Source organism: Oncorhynchus masou, chromosome 31, assembly GCF_036934945.1.
Source record: "Oncorhynchus masou masou isolate Uvic2021 chromosome 31, UVic_Omas_1.1, whole genome shotgun sequence".
NCBI classification, from domain to species: Eukaryota; Metazoa; Chordata; class Actinopteri; order Salmoniformes; family Salmonidae; genus Oncorhynchus; species Oncorhynchus masou.
In genome coordinates, this window is record NC_088242.1 from 35,252,494 (window position 1) to 35,277,970 (window position 25,477).

The 25,477-nt window shown below is 46.3% G+C and overlaps 1 pseudogene; it reads left to right on the forward strand.

Annotated features, from left to right (window-relative positions):
* The window catches only part of LOC135523868 (pleckstrin homology domain-containing family A member 1-like), a 38,141-nt pseudogene that overhangs the window by 10,584 nt on the left and 2,080 nt on the right, over positions 1-25,477 (forward strand).

The following is a 25,477-nucleotide window of genomic DNA, read 5'->3' on the forward strand; positions in this document are numbered from 1 at the left end:
CCTTGGGAGCAATTTCCAAATGCCTGACGGTACCACGTTCATCTGTACAAACAATTGTATGTAAGTATAAACACCATGGGACCACGCAGCCATCATACCACTCAGGAAGGAGACACGTTCTGTCTTCTAGAGATGAACATACTTTGTGCCAAAAGTGCAAATTAATCCCAGAACAACAGCAAAGGACCTTGCGAAGATGCTGAATGAAACAGGTACAAAAGTATCTATATCCACAGTAAAACGAGTCCTATATCGACATAACCTGAAAGGCCGCTCAGCAAGGAGGAAGCCACTGCTCCAAAACCGCCATAAAAAAGACAGACTACGGTTTACAAGTGCACATGGGGACAAAGTTTGTACTTTTTTGAGAAATGTCCTCTGGTCTGATGAAACAAAAATAGAACTGTTTGGCCATAATAACAATTGTTATGTTTGGAGGAAACGGAGAGGCTTGCAAGCTGAAGAACACCATCCCAACCGTGAAGCATGAGGGTGGCAGCATCATGTTGTGGGGTGCTTTGCTGCAGGAGGGACTGGTGCACTTCACAAAATAGATGGAATCATGAGGAAGCAAAATTATGTGGATGTATTGAAGCAACATCTCAAGACACCAGTCAGGAAGTTAAAGCTTGGTCGCAAATGGATCTTCCAAATGGACAATGACCCCAAGCATACTTCCAACAATGTGGCAAAATGGCAACAAAGTCAAGGTATTGGAGTGGCCATCACAAAGCCCTGACCTCAATTCTATAGAACATTTGTGGGCAGAACTGGAAAAGCGTTTTCTTATGCGATCTGAGTTACTCAAACATTATAACAAAATCAATGCCATTTTTTTATGTTAGATTCTCCCTGAGTCTCTCTTTTTTTTGTGGTTGTTAGTTCTCAAAGATGATCTTATAAGTATATAGCCCCAATATCTTTTCTACAGACTTTATCTGGTTTTAGTCGTTTAAGTTTACACTGAAAATGTTTTACCATCCTTATTGTTATTTAATCATATATTTTGGAGTAGCGGCAAAGATTTAGCAGTGGCGTCCCGCTAAATTAATATAGGAGACACAACTCAAGATGTTCTATTGAATTAAAAAAAAAAAACACGAAAATCAGTAAATTCTTTACTTTCAAACATGATGTTTGGGAGTCAGAGTTTGGGACAGCCACCTCAATAAAAAATAACTGTATAAACAATACATTTAACACTAAATTAATTTAAAAACCATGTTTCCTATTGCCTTCGATTAAATTTTAGCATATCATGATGTGAATAAATGTTGGGAGTTGGAGTTGGGACTGCAATTTGCAGCACTTCTGTAGAATCACCCATTTAGGGAGTAGGTTGCCATTTGGTACACAGACCAAGTGTGCTTTGCTGCAATGTCTGATGGAAATAGTGATGCATACTTCAGCCGAGGCGATACTCCCACAAATCCACTGTAACAAGGTTGAGGCTGCGCCCTTCAACCACTAGACAGCTGTTTGAATACAAGCCAGCACAAGTGGGCAATGCTGTAACATAGTAGTCACACCACTGTTATGGTTTGGGGTTTTATAGGGAAATAGATGTCATACATTTTGAAAGACCATCTCATCATTCTGAAGACAAATGGGAGACATTTTAAAGTTGCTAGGCCTGAAGAAAGTAGAAAAACAAACACACATTCATACAATGTGTGTAATCAACCACGACAAGGAGGATCTTTCCACCTGTGCCTATGTTTGTGTGTCGCCAGCCTATATCATTCTGATACATATTAACATATCTACCATTGTCTGGAGCTGAATGCAATGGAACCATGTCATTTGCAGCCTTTTCATATAGGCCTACATAGCACACTGGCTGAGAACACCTATGCCAGAGGAATTTCAACCTTTCCAAATGTAGCAGTAGGTCTTCATATACTGTACAGTCAACTAAGCAGACGATTGTATTCAGTGAAGTGACAGGAAATGGAAATAACACATCGAAGTATTACAATGTAAATGTACTTTTTCAATCCGTCTGTCTGCGTATTTCAAAGACATGGCATATGAGGGTGCAGTGAGATACCCGATACTCTTCTCGTCAATCGTCTTCAAATCCATTTTGACTTTTAAATCAACCAATCCTCCAGCATTAACACAATGGAAAGGTCAAATTATTTATTATTTAAATGCTGAAAGTGTGTGGGCGACGGAGAGAAACTGATGGTGCAGTTTGAGGCCATGTGGTGGAGAGTGATACGGGCGCTGGAGATGGGGGGGTGTGAGCAGGTGTGTCCGGGCAGGGCTGATGTTGTGCATGTTTGTATGCGTCTGTATTGTTATCATTTTGGATGTGCATATTTTGTGTTATAAAAAATCAGTTATCACAAATAAAATATTTTATAAAAGGAAATAACATATTGTGAATGTGAATCAGTGGTGTGAGCAGGTGGTTGATGTGGCCAAAACCAATAAAGGCCAATCGTCTAGAAAAAAAACTCCACATGTTTAATATAATAATATTAGCTATAATAGGCCTAACTATGTTATTACACCAATCAATTCAACACTGACGGGAGTGAAGAGTGTATTTCTGGCAAAGTCAATTTCTTCTTACTTCATACCTGTACGTTGCTCGTTTTGTTTGCCCAAAAAAACACACAATGACTCTTTTGAATAACCGAAAACCCCAAACCACACCTTTTTATTGCGCTGTTCCATATGTCCCATATACTGTCCCCCTATCAGTGATACGCGAAAGTAAGCAGGTAACATAATGTAGGAGGGCGTATGTTGATAGGTATTGGTTACAGAGCAGTTGAGTTCAAGGCCGTATGCACTCGCAGTGGAAACAAGGACACGAGTCAAAGATGTGTGTGTGGCAGCTTGCATGTGCGGTCGACCATAAAAATAAAGGTTTGAACGTCAGCTCGGCCACATTCAGGTTCTCTTTTCTTTTTCTTGCTTTCTCTCTCTCTCTCTGTTTTCTGGTCCTAAAAATAAAACCAAAAACCCAATTCCCTGGAGGGTGTGTGTGTTCAGGCAACCATGAGATTTGGGAGGCTAGGACTAAGTCACAGCTGTACACATACAAAGAGAGGGTAGGAAGAGAAGGGAAAACTGCAAAGAGCGAGTGTAAGTAGGGATAAAGTCAGAGGGACAAGAGAAGCAGATGGAGAGGGAGGGAGCTATTCTGAGGTCCTGGTACTTTTGGCCCCAGGAGGGCTCCTGCTCTGCTCTGTGTGTCGCTCTGGACACAGGAGGTCTACAGTCAGGTGGCTATAGGTGGTCTTGCTTTTGTTCCAGCGCAGCAATGACACCTGATTTCAGCTTGTCCACTTATTATGGTCTTCAGTTTAGATAGTTAATTGAAGTCTTCAATTGTCTTATATTTTGACAGTTTTCAGGAATGTATGCTACACAGGTTAGCATACAGTGTTGGTTTTCATTTAACGGTTTCGCCTTCTTTGGAAGCTGGTGTACGAAAAAAAACAACGGTGTATCTATCTTTCTCTTGCTCGCTCGTTTGCTCGCTCTCTCTCTCTCTCGCCACCCCCTCTCTTTCTCCCTCTCTCATTATCTCTGGTTGGTATGCAAACACTGTTTATCTTCCTTGTGTGACCCCATTAGACAGATATTTTTGTTGCATTCCAAACGCACTGTAATTAGGCTGAATGACTGAAAGCACATCCAACTTGTTACACTAGGCCTACCGTACACTAGTTGGAAATGAAAAGAGCACCCAGTCTAGTAACTTAGTGCGGGACCCGTCCAGGCAAAGGGCACATTCGTAATGGCACTCTGTTCTCTAAAGTGCTCTACTTTTGACCAGAGCCCCTGGTCAAAAGTAGAGCGCCATCTACAGAATCGAGTGGTGTTTTCAAAAAGCAGCCTGAGCGAATGGCCCAGGGAATGCAGTGAATGAACCATGAACACCAGAGCTTTTTAATGGATATGTGCTGTAGCATTCAGGCCCATAGCCAGAGAGCCAGTCAAGGAGCATCGGCGTGTCACAGGTGGAACATTTGTCGCGGAAATCAGCCTTGTTTACATAGCGGGGATGAAAAGAACATCCATTTTGACTGTAACGGTCTTCCCGAATTAGAAGCATTAGCGCATCACACTGTTCATATAGCAATGGACGCTAACCACTCGAATCCCGTTGTGACATTGTGTTTTCAAGGTTTCAAATATCTGTCCACGACGCCTCAGGCGACCTGTCTTCTCGACACCCTAACCTCACGGGAATGTCTGGAGGCTGAGAATGACTGCGCTCTCCGCTTACATCTTACTGTGCGTGCCTCTGCTTCCTCACCACAATGTACACACACACACACACACACAGTCACACACACAGTCACACACACGCATGTACTGAGCCGTGCATTGTTTGTACCGTCACTGCAGACTCTGTTCCTCATTTCCTTTGTTATAGCATAGCAGCACTGTCCTGTTTGTAGGACGCCGCTGCTGTACAGACCTGTGTGTGTGTATGTTTTTACGTCTTAATGCCATGGCCACAAGTAATGTGAAATGGCTTTATTGCAAGCTTTAAACCCAACAATGCAGTAATGGATATCAATGTAGAACAAAAACACACAAGGTATGACGATAAGAAGAGCACGAGGAAGTAAGAAAGTGTACTATATACAGGGTTGGTTTCAGTACCATATTTACAATGTGCAGGGATGCTGGAGTGATAGAGGTAGACATGTAAAGGGGTAAGGTGACCAGGCATCAGGATATATGATAGACAGAGTAGCAGCAGCGTATATATGATGATAGTATGTGAGTGTGTGGCGAGTCAGTATAAATGTGTGTGCATGTTATGTGTATGTGAGCAAATTATGGGCGTGTCGGTGTGCGTGAGTCTACTCCGATTGTCTGTGTATCCATTTTGTTTGCTATTTGTCAGTCTTATGGCTTGGGGATAGAAGCTGTTCAGGATCCCGCTGGTGTCAGACTTGATGCACCGGTGTGGCTGGAATCTTTTCAGGACTTTCCTGGCCTTCCTTTAACACCACCTAATATAGAGGTCCTGGATGGCAGGGAGCTAAGCTCCAGTGACGTACTACACCAGCCACTGTAGCGCCATGCGATCGAGGGCGGTGCCATACCAAGCAGCGATGCAACCATTCAAAATGGTCTCAGTGGCACAACTGTACAACCTTTTTGAGGATTTAAGGGCCCATGCCGAACCTTTTCAACCTCCTGATGGGGGAGAGGCACTGTCACGCCTTCTTCGCGACTGTGATTTGGACACCGAGGATGCCTACCACCGCTGTGTCGTCAGCAAACTTGATGATGGAGTTGGAGGCGTGTGTGGCCACACAGTCATGGGTGAACAGGGAGTACAGGAGAGGACGAAGAACACACCCCTGTGGGGCCTCAGTGTTGAGGGTCGATGTGGCGGAGGTGATGTTGCGTACCCTGGGGTCGGCCTGTCAGGAAGTCCAGGATGCAGTTGCAAAGGGAGGTGTTCAGTCCCAGGGTCCTAAGCTTGGTCACGACAGTGGTGTTTAACGCTGAGCTGTAGTCAATGAACAGCTGTCTCACATAAGAGGAATACCTATCTATTTGGGTGCGGGCAGTGTGGAGTGCAATTGAGATTGCGTCGACTATGGATCTGTTGGGGTGGTATATAAATTGGAGTGGGTCTAGGGTTTCTAGGATTATGGGATTGATGTGTGTCATAACCAGCCTCTCAAGCACTTCATGATTACATATGTGAGTACTAGAGGGTGGTAGTCATTGCGGCATGAAGCCTTAGAGTTCTTGGGAACAGGGATGATTGTGGTCATCTTAAAACATGTGGGGATTACAGACTGGGACAAGGAGAGGTTGAAAATTACTGTGAATATGCCTGCCAGCTGTTCTGCGCATGCTCTGAGAACGCGCCCTGAAATACCACCCTGCAGTGTGTGTGTGTGTGTGTTGGGATCTCCAGGGCACCTGGCCAGGCTAAGTGTGTTAATCCCAGTGTGTTTACTCACCCAGCAGTGCTGTTCCTGAGCCACAGCCTTAACGCTGTGTGTTAGTTATTCCCACTGGGCCAGAGGTCACGTCACTACCTAGCAGCCCCTCTGGACACCAAACCCCCCCCCCCAACGCTTCAGGCTCAACTTCAATGTTCCCCGATGCCCGTGATTGATGGAGGAGGGCGACAATGGAAACTGGCCTTGGATACCATGGTCTGGAGGCATGCCATCCAGCCTGCTGAGCCTCGTACTGGAGTGGAGCGGCCTGTTTGTAAACAGTCCCATGCCTCAGCCACGCTCACACTTCCTCCCCCTGGACAGACCCGGGCGGCAGGAAATTTGGACCGTTGGTCTGTGTACATGCGTGCATGGCCGGGCCTAGCTTTCAGCACCATTACCTCAACACCACATACAGGAGCTGGGGCCTCAGGCCTGGGCCCTTTGATGTCAGAAGACTTTAGATAGTTGAAGATGCAGTCCGGGATCTTAAGCACTTACAATTTCGTAACATATTGTATTGTATATTGTTGCATTTTTGTTTTTAATATACTGTATATATTTTTTTGCAGGATGTAACATATACTAAATGGATGACACAGAACACAATTGTGCACAATTTTGGGGGACCTGTTTTGGCTTGTGAGCACTACTTTCAAAACTCCTGGCTGAAATGATAGAAAATCTCTCGAGCGTCACTTTAAGCTATACAGGGACAGCATATACTCTACCCTGCCTGTATGGCCTCAATACAGCACGCTCACCATGGTCGTGTTCACAGGCACACTAAATGTTCAAACATTTTGCAACTAAAAGAGTGTGTCTTATTGGACAGTTCCAGGTAGTCCAGCCCCGTTTGGTGCCTAATGAACACGACCCAACAGCCTCTGGTGTCATTTTTAAAACCGTCAAAACATCTGCAGATTCACTGTTAGAAGCTTTGCACGGTGCGACAAGGACCAGGACTATGCAGGGAGAAGTTGTGCCTACAAGGACCGGGACTATGCGGGGAGAAGTTGTTCCTACAAGGACTGGGACTATGCGGGGAGAAGTTGTTCCTACAAGGACCGGGACTATGCGGGGAGAAGTTGTGCCTACAAGGACCGGGACTATGCGGGGAGAAGTTGGAAGTTGTGCCTACAAGGACCGGGACTATGCGGGGAGAAGTTGTGCCTACAAGGACCGGGACTATGCGGGGAGAAGTTGTGCCTACAAGGACCGGGACTATGCGGGGAGAAGTTGTGCCTACAAGGACCGGGACTATGCGGGGAGAAGTTGTGCCTACAAGGACCGGGACTATGCGGGAGAAGTTGTGCCTACAAGGACCGGGACTATGCGGGGAGAAGTTGTTCCTACAAGGACTGGGACTATGCGGGGAGAAGTTGTTCCTACAAGGACCGGGACTATGCGGGGAGAAGTTGTGCCTACAAGGACCGGGACTATGCGGGGAGAAGTTGTTCCTACAAGGACTGGGACTATGCAGGGAGAAGTTGTTCCTACAAGGACCGGGACTATGCGGGGAGAAGTTGTGCCTACAAGGACCGGGACTATGCGGGGAGAAGTTGTTCCTACAAGGACTGGGACTATGCGGGGAGAAGTTGTTCCTACAAGGACCGGGACTATGCGGGGAGAAGTTGTGCCTACAAGGACCGGGACTATGCGGGGAGAAGTTGTGCCTACAAGGACCGGGACTATGCGGGGAGAAGTTAGTTCGACTAACCTATTGGGGACTGTAGAAAAGGTCACTGAACGTTACCACGTTAACATTTAGATGACCTGTTTTTCCTGCGCTCCGCGTATCATTTATGGAAAGAAACACTTTTTTTGTTTTCAGAGAGATTATAAAGGGAGTTGGACTTGTGTTGAACTCATCAGTGTTTGGCTGCCATGACATCTTAACGGGGCAGTCTGGGATTCAAGGGGCTACAGGTGAGTGGGAGTGCTTAAGCAGGATAAGCCTTCCACCTCTCTCTGTAGCCAGCGTTGAAATGTTGATTTATGGCATTATAAACCCTCCCTAAGCCCCTTGTGAAATCTGCCCTCTTATATTCATATCAGGGATAAGCCGTGCCTCTCTGCTATTGGTGTGGTGGAGCGAGAGAGATGGGGGGGGGGGAGGGGAGTGTTGAATGTGACTGTCCCATAAAGAGTAGGAATGGTGTGGTAGCTGTGTACCGTTGACTACAGCTGTAGGCTAGACTGACTGCAGCTTTAGACTAGACTAACTTATCGCTTCTTTGGCTGCTTAGCTGACTCCTGCTTGCTCTCTCTCCCTCTTGTCTCTCTCCTATCGCTCTTCTACTTCCTCTCTCTTTCTCTCTATCACCACCCCCCCACACACGCACACTCCTCTTCCCCTCTCTCTCTCTCTCTCTCTCTCGCCTCCTCATCATCTCCTCCTTAGCAGCAGTGGAATGAGCAGGCTGAGGCGGGGAGATGCCTTACGTGGATCGGCAGAACAGGATCTGTGGCTTCCTGGACATCGAGGAGAATGAGAACAGCGGCAAGTTCCTCCGACGCTACTTCATCCTGGACACCAAGGAGGGTAGCCTGGTGTGGTACATGGACAACCCACAGGTAGGACAGCAGAGGAGTGCACACAGAAGCAGACTCAGACACACGTACACAGAACAGATACACACACGTACCCTGGGACGTGTAGTTCTGGACCACATACATTTCACAGGGTAGTGAGAGCTGTGACGCTCTCACTACCCTCAACAGTCATCATTGTCTGTCTGTCTGCTTAATTCATGCATTTAGGCTGATGTCATTACTTGAATGGGCAGCGGCTGAAGCCGACTCATGTACTTCCTGTGTGCACTGTAGTAGGACAATGGCAGTAGGATGGATTGAATAGCTGCTTGTGTTTGGACTGAGCTAATCTCATAACGTGTTGGACTGGATTGATCTGTCTGGTCTGGCCAGACCACTCTGGGCCCCATCAAGAAGAAATGTGCGTGTCATCCGGTGGGGAGATGATGTTACATCTGGGATAACAACCCCCCAACCCCACGTCTGCCCAGCCGCCCCGTCGGTCCATTCGTCCGTCTACCTGCCCCCCCCCCCCCCCCCCAGAACTCTACTCTCGTGACGTGTGAAGTAAGGCTCATGACTTGAGCTTTTTCATCTCTGAACTTCTTATGGGATTTTACGCTGCCGTCGATATAAAGTATAGCTGCTTTACAGTTGGAACAGTATAATAGTGCTCTATAGCAGGGGTACTCGCGTACTATTTGAGAAGGTCCGGTCACCCAAATTTCCTAGGTGGTCCGTATTGACCCCGTTCTGGGTCCGGATCCGATCAGCGGTCCGCCAGTTGAGTATGGAGGCTCTATAGTATAACAGCAGTGTTACTGATTTGGACATTCCTTTACATGGCATAAAATGACAAGACAAAGGATTCATCTTGTAAACCTGATATAGATGCTAACCAATCAATCAAACATTGGGGTAAACAGACAAAAAACCTCTCCTGAGAATGCTGCTTTGCAGGCCCTTTAAATGCATGTCATCTTGTTTGGCTGGGAGTGGGAGCTCAGTGAGGAATACTTGTACAAAGACCGATTTGGTCATGCCCCCCCAAAAAAATATGTAATTTATTGATGCTGCCCTGGGCTCTGAATTATTTAATTCAGTTTAGTTTCCATCTCGTTCTCCAAGACCCGCTAAAAGATTCATGCTTTATCACTGTTGAATTTCTTTGATTCTCAGATAGTTTTCAGACTCTTTAAGTTCTGCTCCCAAGTTCACTCTGGTTCTATTCTCCTCCGAACCTTCTCTAGCTGTCCCTTTTGATTTCCTGTTCTACCACTGTTCTGTTTAAGCACTTTTTATTATATTATGTTTTCACGTTTGCGATCTCACAATTTCTCTCTCCTCTCTCTCTCTCTCTCTTTCTCTCTCTCTCTCTCTCTCTCGCTGTCTGTCTGGTGTTTAGAACCTGCCCAAAGGAGCTGAACATGTTGGCTCCCTCAAACTCTCTTACATCTCAAAGGTCAGTCAAGTTGTCCAATTATATCTTGTCTGACAGACACAGACATGGCAAACCACAGTCTTAGGTGTGAACATCTGGTGTTTCCCTTCGGTGTTTATTTATTTGGTGGTTGCAACCGGCGTGGGGAGCTGTGGGGGTCGTAATAGCCGTGGTCAGCCCATTGGCGTGGTTTAAATAGGTCCATATTTGGCGGCAGAGAGAGGAATGTGCAGTTTTATTTTGTTGGCACACTTCCTATTATTCTGTACATTTTTCCACGTAGCTGAGACATTTATTTTTTTTCTTTGTGAAAACAAATTTCCCGCAATTCTATGCATTTTTCCGTGGCTAATTCTGTTTTCTTATGCTCAAACATTATGATATAAAACCATTGGGGAAGCCAATCGGGGTCCCTGGGGATGTGCCCTGCGTGTCCTGTCAGTAATCCAGCCAATGCAAAAAATCTCCGGTCGGGTGCCGTTGCTAAGTGCATATATGGGAAACATTAACACCTGCCCCACTTTCACTCATTATCTTCCTCTCTTCCTATCACTCTCTCTCTCCTAGGTGAGTGATGCCACAAAGCTGCGACCGAAGGCGGAGTTCTGCTTCGGTAAGTCCTACAACCTCTGGATTTGACACAGTGGATCCGTGAATCAAATGCTTGCGACACTCGACGGTGGTTTTTATATGTGTATGAGTGCTGTATGTTTTGACTAGCGCAGTGGTAAGTATTGTCTCTCAGGTTGGCGGCATTGTGCTGTCTGAGGGGGCTGTGAAGGAGGAAGCAGGGGGCACTGGGGAGGGAGCGTTCGGGGTTTGGTAGTAGGCTTGTAGCAAGGAGGCCCCTAACCTTCAGCTATTGTTCATCAGAGTAGACCGGACAAACACACTGTAGGGGGCTTTGTCAACTGCTCCCCAGGGGATTCAAATGAGAAACCAGGGCCTCGTAACATGTGCTTTACACACACACACACACACACACACAATACTTAGGGTCTTCAGTGTCATTCTCTCAGGGCCCCTTCATACTAATTGGACTAGAATGAGTTAGTTCACTGAGGTGGATGATGTGAGGCCCCGTGCAGCTCATAGATGGTAGCCAGTAATTGCACTGTTCACCTGTCCTCTCCTTCCACAGTCTCCCTTTCCCTCTTTTCCTCCCTCCCTACGTTGCGGAGGTTTGGATGGGACAGTTTCCTATATGACGTGCTGTTGTTCAACAGGCCCTTTGTCCCTCAGCGGCACCAGTCAGGAGTATAGCTCCCCCACACTCAATAGAAGGAAGCAGTAGGATGACCCGCCTGTGACTGCAAAGCTCTGGCTTGACCCAAGCAAGTCATTGGATGAGGGGGGTGTTGGGGTCTCGCGCTTTCCTGCATTACAGGATGCTGGCGTCCCAATCGGAACCCACCCTCTCTAAATCTCTGGGATATATTTAGCCTCGTTACCTGCATGATCCAGATCCACTTTTGGATTCCTCCCCCAATAGTCCCATCAATCTATTCCGCCACTACACGGGGGTGCTCTGGGTGAAGCATTGTGAGGCTCATAGAAAAACTGAGAAGTTGAGTGGGATGGTGGAAGACTGATACACTGAGTGTACATAGCATTAGGAACAGCTGGTTTTTCCATGACATAGACTGACCAGGTTAATTCAGGTGAATGCCATGATCCCTTATTGATGTCACTTGTTAAATCTACTTCAATCAGTGTAGCTGAAGGGAAGAAGACTGGTAAAAGAAGGATTTCTAAGCCTTGAGACATGGATTGTGTATGTGTGCCATTCAAAGGGTGAATGGGCAAGACATACGATTGAAGTGAATTGGAAGGGGTATGGTAGTAGGTGCAAGGTGCACCGGTATGTGTAATAATGGTGCTTAACATGCATTTTGAATGATTACTCCATCTTTGTACCCACACATACAATTATGTGTAATTAAGCTTTGGATGGTGCATTAATTCACCCAGTCAGTGCAAAGATACAGGCATCCTTCCTAACTCTGTTGCCAGAGAGGAAGGAAACTGCTCAGGGATTTCACCATTTTTTAAAACAGTTAGAGTTTAATGGCTGTGATGGGAGAACTGAGGATGGATCAGCAGCATTGTAGTTACTCCACAGTACTAACCTAATTGACAAAGTGGAAAGAAGGAAGTCTGTACGGAATAAAAATATTCCAAAACATGCATCCTGTTTGCAATAGAGCACTAAAGTAATAAAGTCATTGTTTTCCTTCTTTTTTTTTCTGAATACAAATAATTATTTTTTGGGGGGCAAACACAACACATCACTGTGTACAACTCTTTATATTTTCAAGCATGGTTGGTGGCTGCGTCATGTTTCTGTTTATTTTATTTAACATTTATTTTACTAGGCAAGTCAGTTGAGAACAAATTCTTATTTACAGTGACGGCCCACGTTAAGGATATGCTCGTCATCGACAAGGAGTAGGGAGTTTGTTCGGATGAAAAGAAACGGAAAAGAGCTAAGTAGCACAGGCAAAATCCTAGAGGAAAACCTGGTTCCGTCTGCTTTCCAACGGACACTGGGAGACAAATTCACCTTTCAGCAGGACAATAACCTAAAACTCAACTTGTAACAAATGTGGAAATAGTCAAGAAGTGTATCACTTCATTATCACTGCATTTTATGGATGGTGTCTAGTTACACTGTTTATGGGAAATAGTGTATTGTAGTATACGGCCACTGGAATATGTATTGATTAGTGTCTCTTGAGGGTTTTTGAGGGCATCAGCAATGGTCCAATTGATAAAAGGCTGGATTTTTTTATTTTTATAAATAACCAATTGCATAATTTCTATTATATTTGTTAACCAGCCACTGAACTAATGGGTACAGAATGATTAGGTGACATATTTCATGAAATAACTTGTACGGTTTGAGAGCATCACATTTAAAATCACAATGTCCAGGGACAGAAGAGCTTGTAATCACCAAGGTTCCTTTTCAGAGATCGTTTGTGTTTGCATGTCTTTGTGTCCAGAATATTAGTTTTATTAATTGCCATCTGTAATAGTCTGTTGTATAGCAATGGCCAGCATTCTAAAGGTGTCCTCTGTCATTTGTTGAGTTATCCCAGGAAGTTCCAGATTTGGATCACTTGGACTTGTATTATTTCCCAGTATGACAAATTTCACTAAAACAACCCCAATTTATGTTTCGTAACGTTAATGTTTCAATGATAGTGCATCATCATATTTACCAAATTCCGTGGTTTTTAAGACCAGATCCACCCAATACAATGTTCCATTGTTGTTTGAAACGGTCATTTTCAATGAGAACGTTTACATTCCAACTTGTCTCATCATTCCTTTATCAGCCTGCAAACATTGTATTGCGTAGACTCCCATAAACAAGACATAGAAAAGTATGACCATTTTGGAGTGGCTATCATATTTTAATACCATCAAACCTTTGCCACCCCAAAGCGGACACATTTTACCTCTGGCCCGTGGACTAGTAGATTGCTATTTGGGATGCAATAAAAGTTCTCTCTTTGGATTCTGAACTTGGGATCCTGTCGACTGTTAACCGCATGATATTCTCTGAGTGCCAGACTAGTTAGCAGGAATATATTACAGTGACGCATGTGGACCTAACTGACAGAACTGCTACTGTTCTCTTTTTGGAAACTGACCGGAATCTATCTCTCTACCTCTCTCTCTCTCTCTCTCTCTCAAAAGTCATCAATGCTGGTATGAGGAAGTTCTACCTCCAGGCCAACGATCAGCAGGATCTGGTAGAGTGGGTCAACGTGCTCAACAACGCCACCAAGATCACAGTGAGTGCCCCGCCCTGTTACCTGTCATAAGTAGCACTTTGTCACAGCACCACCTCCTGTAGTACAAGACTGCTCCCATCTCAACCTCTCTGGGAAGGATCTGTTATTCACAGATTGGTTGAGGTTGTGTTAGCCCATTTCAGCCAGCGTGAGTGGAAGTTTTTACAGGACAAGAAGGGCGTGATGGAGGAGGATGACAAGACAAGGGCATACCACGCATGTGTCTACTGTCAAGTCAGCAGGGGAGAGACATACCTTATGAAACCGTCATTGCAAACAGTGTTACGGTCTGCTGGGACCAGGAGCCCATATCTGTCTCCTAGAGGGCATCGAAACCCCTCTGGACGGGGGGGATAATTTCCATGAGTGCGTCACTGAGGGCCAGGGCAACGAAAGTGGCTTACTCTGCTCCTCTCCCTCTCCTCTGACTAGCCCTGGAATACACGCATGCACACATACACATACACAGGCAGGCACTTACACGCGCGCACACAGACCAGAGCAGGCAGGACAAAGGGGAAGGCGTGTGTCGTGAGTCACGGACGGTCTCTACAGATTTGAGGGCTTCTGAAAATAACGCTCTCTCTTTGAAACGGCAGTGCAGGGACAGAGCAGAGCTGTGTGCCTATGGATCAGCTTTCACAAAGATGCATGGAGAGGATGTCTCACTCCAATTACTCTTAAACCACATCCATGTATGAGGCAGGGACTGGGCGTTGAGTATAGTAACATAATAATGAACTTTTATAATGACTTCAATACAGTGTTGTGCTCGTCATTGAGTTATGTCCTGCTGCTGACAGACTGCAAAACAGTCTCACTGTTACTCAACAAGCTCCCGTACACAGTCTCACTGTTACTCAACAAGCTCCCATACACAGTCTCACTGTTACTCAACAAGCTCCCGTACACAGTCTCACTGTTACTCAACAAGCTCCCGTACACAGTCTCACTGTTACTCAACAAGCTCCCATACAGAGTCTCACTTTTACTCAACAAGCTCCCATACACAGTCTCAGTGTTACTCAACAAGCTCCCGTACACAGTCTCAGTGTTATTCAACAAGCTCCCGTACACAGTCTCAGTGTTACTGAACAAGCTCCCGTACACAGTCTCATTGTTACTCAACAAGCTCCCGTACACAGTCTCACTGTTATTCAACAAGCTCCCGTACACAGTCTCACTGTTACTCAACAAGCTCCCGTACACAGTCTCATTGTTACTCAACAAGCTCCCATACAGTCTCACTGTTATTCAACAAGCTCCCGTACACAGTCTCACTGTTATTCAACAAGCTCCCGTACACAGTCTCACTGTTATTCAACAAGCTCCCGTACACAGTCTCACTGTTACTCAACAAGCTCCCGTACACAGTCTCACTGTTACTCAACAAGCTCCCGTACACAGTCTCACTGTTACTCAACAAGCTCCCGTACACAGTCTCACTGTTACTCAACAAGCTCCCGTACACAGTCTCACTGTTACTCAACAAGCTCCCGTACACAGTCTCACTGTTACTCAACAAGCTCCCATACACAGTCTCAGTGTTACTCAACAAGCTCCCGTACACAGTCTCAGTGTTATTCAACAAGCTCCCGTACACAGTCTCAGTGTTACTCAACAAGCTCCCGTACACAGTCTCATTGTTACTCAACAAGCTCCCGTACACAGTCTCAGTGTTACTCAACAAGCTCCCGTACACAGTCTCAGTGTTATTCAACAAGCTCCCGTACACAGTCTCAGTGTTACTCAACAAGCTCCCGTACACAGTCTCATTGTTACTCAACAAGCTCCCGTACACAGTCTCACTGTTATTCAACAAGCTCCCGTACACAGTCTCACTGTTACTCAACAAGCTCCCGTACACAGTCTCACTGTTACTCAACAAGCTCCCATACAGTCTCACTGTTATTCAACAAGCTCCCGTACACAGTCTCACTGTTATTCAACAAGCTCCCGTACACAGTCTCACTGTTACTCAACAAGCTCCCGTACACAGTCTCACTGTTACTCAACAAGCTCCCGTACACAGTCTCACTGTTACTCAACAAGCTCCCGTACACAGTCTCACTGTTACTCAACAAGCTCCCGTACACAGTCTCACTGTTACTCAACAAGCTCCGTACACAGTCTCACTGTTACTCAACAAGCTCCCGTACACAGTCTCACTGTTACTCAACAAGCTCCCGTACACAGTCTCACTGTTACTCAACAAGCTCCCGTACACAGTCTCACTGTTACTCAACAAGCTCCCGTACACAGTCTCACTGTTACTCAACAAGCTCCCGTACACAGTCTTAGTGTTACTCAACAAGCTCCCGTACACAGTCTCAGTGTTACTTAACAGTGTAGCAGTGTCTCTCTGAAGCCCCCAGGCTAGAGTTGATGGAAAATACACTAACAAGCAGGCAGGGAGTACATCACATCACTACAGAGACCGCAGAGGGACACATCTAACAATCTATCGGAGCATGTTGTCCACTCTGCTGGTCCTTCACTCCTGGTTCCTGATGCACTCTGGGAGTTGATGTTTATTTAACATGTTCCAGGTGCCAAAGTCGGGGGATGGCCAGCCCAGTGCAGAGATGCCTCAGGAGGTGCTGGGTTCCATGAAGCAGATCTCCTATAAGACAGAGATCATAGGAGGGGTACCCATCATCACTGCCACACAGGTAAGGAAGGATCACCAGTCTAGCCCAGCAATTAACGAACCCTAACCATGCCCACTCATATGAACATGCGTAGAGTTGCAAAAAAATTAAAGTAACTAATGAAGTTCTCAGGTTTTTCAGAAGTCCTGGTTAGAATATTCCTGGAATCAAGAAGGAATAAGCAGGATATCAGGATTCCTTCACCTGGGATTTCTAGAGAAAGTGGGACATTTCTGGGATTTTGGGAGAGTTACCGAAAACTTCTGGACATATCTGACATATATTTGAATGCCACCTGCTCTGTTGTGGCTTGGAGCAGTTCAGTCAAGTGTGGTTTCAAACAGTTACAGGCAAGGACATTCCGAGACTTGTCCCGAAGCCACTCCTGCATTGTCTCGGCTGTGTGCTTAGGTTCGTTGTCCTGTTGGAAGGTGAACCTTCACCCCAGTCTGAGGTCCTGAACGCTCTGGAGCACGTTTTCATCAAGTATCACTTTGTGCTTTGCTCCCTTCATCTTTCCCTCTGGGTCTCCGCTGAAAAACATTCCCACAGCATGATGCTGCCACCACTTCATCGTAGGGATGGTATTGGCCAGGTGATGAGTGGTGCCTGGTTTCCTCCAGATGTGATGCTTGCCATTCAGGCCAAAGAGTTCAATCTTGGTTTTATCAGACCAGAGAATCTTGTTTCTCATGGTCTTGAGAGTCCTTTCGGTGCCTTTTGGCAAACTCCAAGCAAGCTGTCATGTGCCTTTTGCAGAGGATTGGCTTCCGTCTGGCCACTCAAACAAAAAGGCCTGATTGGTGGAGTGTTCCAGAGATGGCTTTCCTTCTGGAAGGTTCTCCCATCTCCATCAGAGTGACCATTGGGTTCTTGGTCACCTCTCTGATCAAGGCCTTTCCCCGCCGATTTCTCAGTTTGGCCGGGCAGCCAGCTCTAGGAAGAGTCTTGGTGGTTACAAACTTCTTCTATTTAAGAATGATGGGGGCCCCTGTGTTCTTGGGGACCTTCAATGCTGCAGAAATGTTATGGTACCCTTCCCCAGATCTGTGCCTCGACACAATCCTGTCTCTACGGACAATTCCTTCGACCTCCTTGCATGGTTTTTGCGCTGACGTGCACTGTCAACTGCGGGACCTCATACAGACAGGTGTGTGCCTTTTCTAAATCATGTCCAATCAATCGAATTTACCACAGGTGGACTCAGTCAAGTTGAAGAAACATTTCAAGGATGATCAATGGAAACAGGATGCACCTGAGCTCAATTTCAAGTCTCACAGCAAAGGGTCTGAATACTTACTGTATTTAAATCATGTATTTCTATTTTCATTTATTTTTTGAATGAATTTGCTAACATTTCTAAAAACCTGTGTGTCATTATGGAGTATTGTGTGTAGATAGTTTTTTTTTTTCAATCCATTTTCGAATAAGGCTGTAATGTAAGAAAAAGTGAAGAGGTCTGAATACTTTCCGAATAAACTGTCAATAGACGGTCTGTCTGAAGGTGTCCATGGATCAGGCCATCTTTTAGCTAGACAGACAGTGACAGACATTGAATATAGTGTTCCACTGTCTGAGGAGCTCAGTCACTGTATGTTTGCTGCTGTGTATGAGCTATGAGCAGTACAAATCATATCCTGTCTTGTGCTGGTATCTAATAGTAGCTGAAAGTGAAAATTCACATCCAGATGCTCAAGCTATGGCCTCTGATGTCACTTCCTGTGTGGGTGGTGGTGGTGCAGTGGGCCTCAACTTCTGCTTGACACATGCAACAGGCAGTGAATTCTCTATCATATCTCTAGGCACTGTAGACGATGTGGTGGGGGGCTTTTCCCACACTCATCTGATTCTGCATGTCTGTCTGTGCGTTGGCGTGCCAGATTGGTTTTGTAGTTGTGTGTGTTTTATTTATTAAACTTTTATTTAGTAATGGGAAATGCAATGAGCCCAGGGTCTCATTTTCAAAGGTGCCCTGAGCACAGCAATACAAGAGTATGAAAAATCGAACTAAGATTAAAAATATAGATTGTGTTTGTACTTCGTACACTTATAAACTCAGCAAAAAAAAAAAACGTCCCTTTTTTCAGGACCCTGTCTTTCAAAGATAATTAGTAAAAATCCAAATAACTTCACAGTTCTTCATTGTAAAGGGTTTTAACACGGTTTCCCATGCTTGTTCAATGAACCATAAACAATTAATGAACATGCACCTGTGAAACGGTCGTTAAGACACTAACAGCTTACAGACGGTAGGCAATTAAGGTCACAGTTATGAAAACTTTGGGCACTAAAGAGGCCTTTCTACGCACTCTGAAAAACACCAAAAGAAAGATCCCCAGGACTCCAGACGTGGCCAGGGCAATAAATTGCAATGTACTTATATGAGACTCCTAGGACAGCGCTACAGGACAGACAGCTGATTGTCCTCGCAGTGGCAGACCACGTGTAACAACCCCTGCACAGGATCAGTACATCCGAACATCACACCTGAGGGACAGGTACAGGATGGCAACAACAACTGCCCGAGTTACACCAGGAACGCACAATCCCTCCATCAGTGCTCAGACTGTCCGCAATAGGCTGAGAGAGACAGGACTGAGAGCTTGTAGGCCTGTTGTAAGGCAGGTCCTCACCAGACATCACTTGCACCTATGGGCACAAACCCAACGTTGCTGGGCGAGACAGGACTGGCAAAAAGTGCTCTTCACTGACAAGTTGCGTTTTGTCTCACCAGGGGTGATGGACGGATTCGCGTTTATCGTCGAAGGAATGAGCATTACGCCGAGGCCTGTACTCTGGAGCGGGATCGATTTGGAGGTGGAGGGTCCGTCATGGTCTGGGGCGGTGTGTCACAGCATCATCGGACTGAACTTGCAGGCAATCTCAACACTGTGCGTTACAGGGAAGACCTCCTCCCTCATGTGGTACCCTTCTTGCAGGCTCATCCTGACATGACCCTCTAGCATGACAATGCCACCAGCCATACTGCTCGTCCTGTACGTGATTTCCTGCAAGACAGGAATGTCAGTGTTCTGCCATGGCCAGCGAAGAGCCCGGATCTCAATCCCATTAAGCACATCTGGGACCTGTTGGATCGGATGGTGAGGGCTAGGACCATTCCTCACAGAAATGTCCGGGAACTTGCAGGTGCCTTGGTGGAAGAGTGGGGTAACCTCTCACAGCAAGAACTGGCAAAACTGGTGCAGTCCATGAGGAGGAGATGCACTGCAGTACTTAATTCAGCTGGTGGCCACACCAGATACTGACTGTTACTTTTGATTTTGACCCCCCCCTTTGTTCGGGGACACATTATTCAATTTCTGTTAGTCATGTCTGTGGAACGTGTTCAGTTTATGTTTCATTTGTTGAATTTTATGTTCATACAACAATTTACACATGTTAAGTTTGCTGAGAATAAATGCAGTTGACAGTGAGAGGCCGTTTCTTTTTTTGCTGAGTTTATGTGTATGTGTCCTCCCTCCTCCGTGGTGCAGGAGCAGGGCGACGGGGGGCAGAACGGAGCAGACAGGGGGGGCCTGCGGAAGGCCCACAGCCAGCTGCCCTACTTCCTGGGGCGGGGGGTGCAGGACCAGGCGCTCATCAAGGCTGGATACTGTGTCAAGCAAGGAGCCCTGGTAGGTAGACAGTAGAGGAGGATGCTCTCTGGGGGAGGGGAGAGAGTGCTGTAGCAGCCTACACTCAAAACCATGAATGTATTCAGGAATGCAGTGGAAAACGTTTTGCACAGACAATGAAAATGAGTGTTTCTTATTGGACAAGTCCAGGTAGTCGCTCCCTGTTTTTGTCTGTTTTTCCCCTGGATGGTACCTAATGAATACACCACAGACTTGGAGAGATTCTCTGTCAGCTACAAGCATTTAACACTGCCAGTGCTGTGTGTTTGTTGTTGTGTTAGGATGATGATGAGTTAGAAAGCAGTGGGATTCTGACCAGATATTTTGGAAACAGCCAGGGTGCTGAGGGTGAATTATATCCCTCATTGTTGTTTTACCCTTAACCTACTATACCTTCTCGTATCTGCTATAAATAGACCATATTAACCACAGTGATCCAGCCATTCTAAAGCAAACCGTGGTCCTATACAATATCAGAATAGCAATCATTTAGCCACGCTCTTAGCAAGTCGAAGGATTTGGAGGTGCTGGAAATGTTGATATCCACTTTGTTTATGACTTGGGAATGTTTGTAACTTTCTCTTGCGCAGATGAAGAACTGGAAGAGGAGATACTTCTTACTGGAGGAGAACGCGGTCAGCTACTTTAAGTCAGACCTGGTGAGTGGGAATGTCTCTTCTCTCCACCGCTGCGGCTGTGAGCGAGGTGACACACACTCCACATAAAGTGTCCTTGAGCCGCCCACCCGCCTGCCCCATCACACACACATGCAATACAAAGGCGCTGTGTGACCCCGTTGGCCAGCAGTTCGTCTTTGTGTTGCACCTGTGTTTCACAGACCCCTAGAGCCCCGGACAGACGGACACACACACACACCAATCAGATAAGAGTTGACTCCAGGCCTGTGCATTGTTCACGGCTCCCAAAGATCTTGGCACAGCCACTAATAAATAGGACTTCCAAATCGAGAAGCCTGGTTTTGACTTCTCCTCTATGAGGGAAAGGTTAGATTCCTTGCGTTCACATTCTGAACTGTGGCTAAATGACTGCTCGATTGTTGATAGATCTGTTTTGTCCCGCTCACATTCTGCACCTCCTCTCTCTCATGATCTGAGAGGTAGAGAACGAGTTCAGACAAGAGGGACACGTTGTTTTCCTCTTCCCCCTCCCTTAGGAGTGGTTGGTGTGCTGCTGCAGTGGAATTAGCTTGACTCCCATTGGCCCTAACACCGGGCCTGAGTGTGTGCTTTCTCTGTTCAGACCTCTTCGTCTCTCCATCCTCTCCTACTGAAATGCCATTAGTGCCTCTATCCCAGGGCCAAAGACATGGTGAGATACGTCTCCTATAGAGATGATAATGCTGGGTTTGCTCTATTGACTGTCCCCGGGCTTGCAACATCAACATATCCAAGTGTTACTGGTCTGAAATGGCTTGCTAGTTTAGCGGTGGTGCGCGCTAATAGCGTTTCAATTGTTGACGTCGCTCGCTCGGAGACCTTGAAGTATTTGTTCCCCTTGCTCTGCATGGGCCGCGGCTTTTTGCGGAGCGAAGGGTAACGATGCTTCGAGGGAGGCAGTTGTTGATGTGTGCAGAGGGTTCCTGGTTTGAGCCCAGGTTGGGGAGTGGAGAGGGACGGAAGCAAAACTGTTACACAAAGCAGACACACAACATATCCAGACAAACACACACACTGTAATCTCATTGTGTGTGTGTGTGTGTGGGGTTATAGGGGGACTGGGGTATTGCCTTTGGGGATTGTTGTCTCAGCACGTCGTGGAATGCGTTGTGAATTCCATTCCTGGTGCTCCACTTGTGGACAGCGTAGCATGTCCCAGCGTGTGTGTGTGTGTGTGTGTGTGTGTGTGTGTGTGTGTGTGTGTGTGTGTGTGTGTGTATGTGTGTGTGTGTGTGTGTGTGTGTGTGTGTGTGTGTGTGTGTGTGTGTGTGTGTGTGTGTGTGTGTGTGTGTGTGTGTGTGTGTGTGTGTGTGTGTGTGTGTGTGTGTGTGTGTGGATGGATGGATGGATGGATGGATGGTTGGCAGCAGGTGGGCAGGCATCCTATTATGTTCCTAATAGTCTAGCATAATGTCAGAGAGCCTATTGTCAATGATCGTATGCTTAGTCCTAGAACCTTTTAGCAGATGGGGAAAATGAGGCAAGTCCTCAGTTTAGTCCTACGGTGGATGAATTTCTGTCCCCTAGCTTCATTCTAGGCCTGTGATAGCTGTTGTCCAGGGTGTTACGTGCTGATGCTGAGCCTCCCGTAAAAAGCAAGCGTGACGAAACGCCCTGGATCAGAGCTAGGCCTGTGAGGGCAGATCATGAGGACTCCCCTTCATCCCCCTTCTACCCTCTCAGCCTGTCCTCTCTGTTCAGGGCACGTCAGGGACTAGCTCCTGGGCTGGCATGTTACACTTTGGATTGTTTATGTCATGTTGCTTGTGTTGAATTAATGATGTATTGTGATGGTGTAACATGTTCTGTGGCTATTTCCTCTTTCTCCCTTTCTCTTTCTTTCTTTCTTTTCTCTCTCTTTTCTCTCTCTCAGGAGAGAGAGCCACTGCGTGTGATTCCACTGAAAGAGGTTCACAAAGTTCAGGAGTGCAAACAGAGGTCAGTGTCTTTTTACTCTTTGGTCACTGAGCTAGACAGATGGCGGGACAAGTGGCAAGGTGATAGGGGCTGGGAGGGAGATGTGGGCCATGTGGGATGCAGACCTGGCTGCCAACTGTAGCGTCCTCACAGATGAGAAGTGTAAATGTTGGAAATGGATGAGAAGTCTAAATGTGGGATATGGACTCACAGAATTGGCTTACTGTCGTCCTTCGACGGCGACGCGCTCTCTTATGTTCACACCCAGTGATTTACGCTACTGGGACGTTTGAATGTTATTGAAAGAGGTTTTCATGTCTTTCTATCTAGTGACTTAATGCAGAGGGACAATCTATTTGAAGTGGTCACTAGCTCAAGGACCTTTTACATACAGGTGAGAACATTTCTTTCTCCAGTTAATGTCTGAATATATGGACTGAATACCATTGAAGAGATATAGTTACTGTCCATTGGCACACAGTAACCTATTCCTTCTGTCTGTCTGTCTGTCTGTCTTCGTGACCCCTCTTCCTTCCTCTGTAGTCGGATAGTCCAGAGGAGATGCACAGCTGGATAAAGGCCATCTCTGGAGCCATTGTGGCCCAGCGGGGGCCTGGACGCTCAGCTGCCTCTGTACGTATTCAGTCTGGGGCTGGGCCTGGGCCACTGGTCCTCTATACTGGCTCTGTCTGGCACCCACAGGGTGTCACAACTTTCAACACTTTAGTTCCAGCCTTGTATTACATGACACACCTGGTTCACTAACCAAGGGCTTGATGGTTAGTTGGATCAGGTGTGTTTGTGCTGGGCTAGAATAAAAGCCTCCACGACATGTGGGTGCCCAGGAAGAGTATATGGAGATCTCTGCTCCGAGGGGGAGAAACTTGACTGTTTTTGCAGGGAACCATATTTGATCTAAATCCGCTGTTCCGGTTTGGCTAGAATGTCTCTCGTTAGTCTGTTTCTGGCTGTTGAAGAATAAACGTTAAGATCCGGTTTGGATGTAAACCATTCACCCACCCACCACCCCAGCTTAGAAACCTAGACACTCCAGTCACAGTTGGGGGAGGGGTTACAGGTTTTTCATTGACTTACTGCAGGTGTAGCTTTCACTACAGTACACAAGGCAGTATTCTATCTTTACTCGACCTGGTGACGCTGCGAGATACCCCACCTCCAACCGTAACCGATGGTCGCACCCGGCACAGAATAGAAATCCCCACCTCCAAATCCAGCCACTCTCCTGTTCTCTCCCTCTCTCTCCACCTTGCCTCTCTCCCTTTCTTGGCCGGAGTGTCCTCCCCCCATTCCCTCTTTCTCTCTCCAAACTCCTAACTAAGCGGTGCACTACTGTGTTGTTGCAGATGCGTCAGGCCCGTCGGCTGTCGAACCCTTGTATACAGAGGTATACATTCCGCAATGGTGAATGCAGCACGTATGTGATTCCCCCGTGTCGGCCAAGCAGCTTCATTTCTGTTTTGCCAAGTACTAGTCCTAGGTTGCGTCTGAAATGGCACACTATTCCTTAAATAGTGCGCTACTTTTGACCAGGGTGGAGCTCTGGTCAAAAGATGTGCACTATGTAGGGAATAGGGTGCCATTTCAGACACAGTCCAGTGTAGTGGAATGAAGCTTTGACTGCTTACTCCCCTCTGAAACACCCAAACAAGCCCAGTTACTAGATAGTAGATAGACTTCCATCTCACGCTTGAGTGCTGATCATTAGCCCCTCCCCCTTCTCCATCCTAACTGTTCTGGACAGACATCCTCTAATCTGCCATTGATTGACCAGACTAACTCGCCTAGTCCACATGACCTCACTCCTCCTCCTTCCAGAGATCAGTAATCGACTGGTCTGTTCTTGACTAGGCTTCTTGGAAACCTCCCTCTGGCATCATTGGTCCTTCTTCCTCAACTGATTTGAATGCATTTCTAACACATTTTGTGACTTCCAGGTCAGATTTTTGATTTTTTTTTTACAGAGTTCCCGTTCCTTTATACAGACAATGGGAAGGAAAAAAAAGAAGAAAAGAGCCATCTATCTGGCCTCTTTCTATTATAGATATAAAACACTTACGTCACTGGGTTCCAATGTAGGGTGGGGCGCTGTAGTGCAGTAGTCTGTAGTACAGTAACCTGTAGCTGGTATCTAGGCCTAAGGCTGGTGTTGCATGTTCCCCGACCTATCCTAGAAACACACACACACACACACACACACACACACACACACACACACACACACACACACACACACACACACACACACACACACACACACACACACACACACACACACACACACACACACACAGCAATCCTCAAGGTTGACCATTACAGTATATCTTCATTCATTCTTTCATTCATTCTTTGTCTTCAACATCTTACACTTACCAACTTTGAGACTTTTTAACACTTCCTCCACATGTCTTTTAGAGTCTCTCGTTACCGTTTTGGTTTGGGGAAAGTGTGTTGAGTAGTTTGAAGCCTTTCATGCTCTCTAATGACCCAGTAATGCTGTGATTCTTGTCAACATGTCGTCGTGCACCCCCACCCCTTCAACACACTTATGTTCTCCGAGCTCTGCCCATTTATTCTGATTTCACATCCCTCTGCCCTTCTTGTCTCGAATCTCACCCTGTGTGTCACTTTTCCCACTTTTTCACTCCCTTGCTGGAACTCGCCATTCCTCTACGGGTTTTTAGCTCGTCGTAACTGGTCATCTTTTCGCTAACTTTTGGCCATCTGTTTTCTTTGTTTTGTCTCTGTCGTGTTTTTCAGAGAGTCAAATTTGACAGTGAGATACTAACATTCCCCAAGTGAGCTCTACTGTACATTCACTGTCTACTGTACCACCACTGTCTGTGCTGCCATCCTCCTCC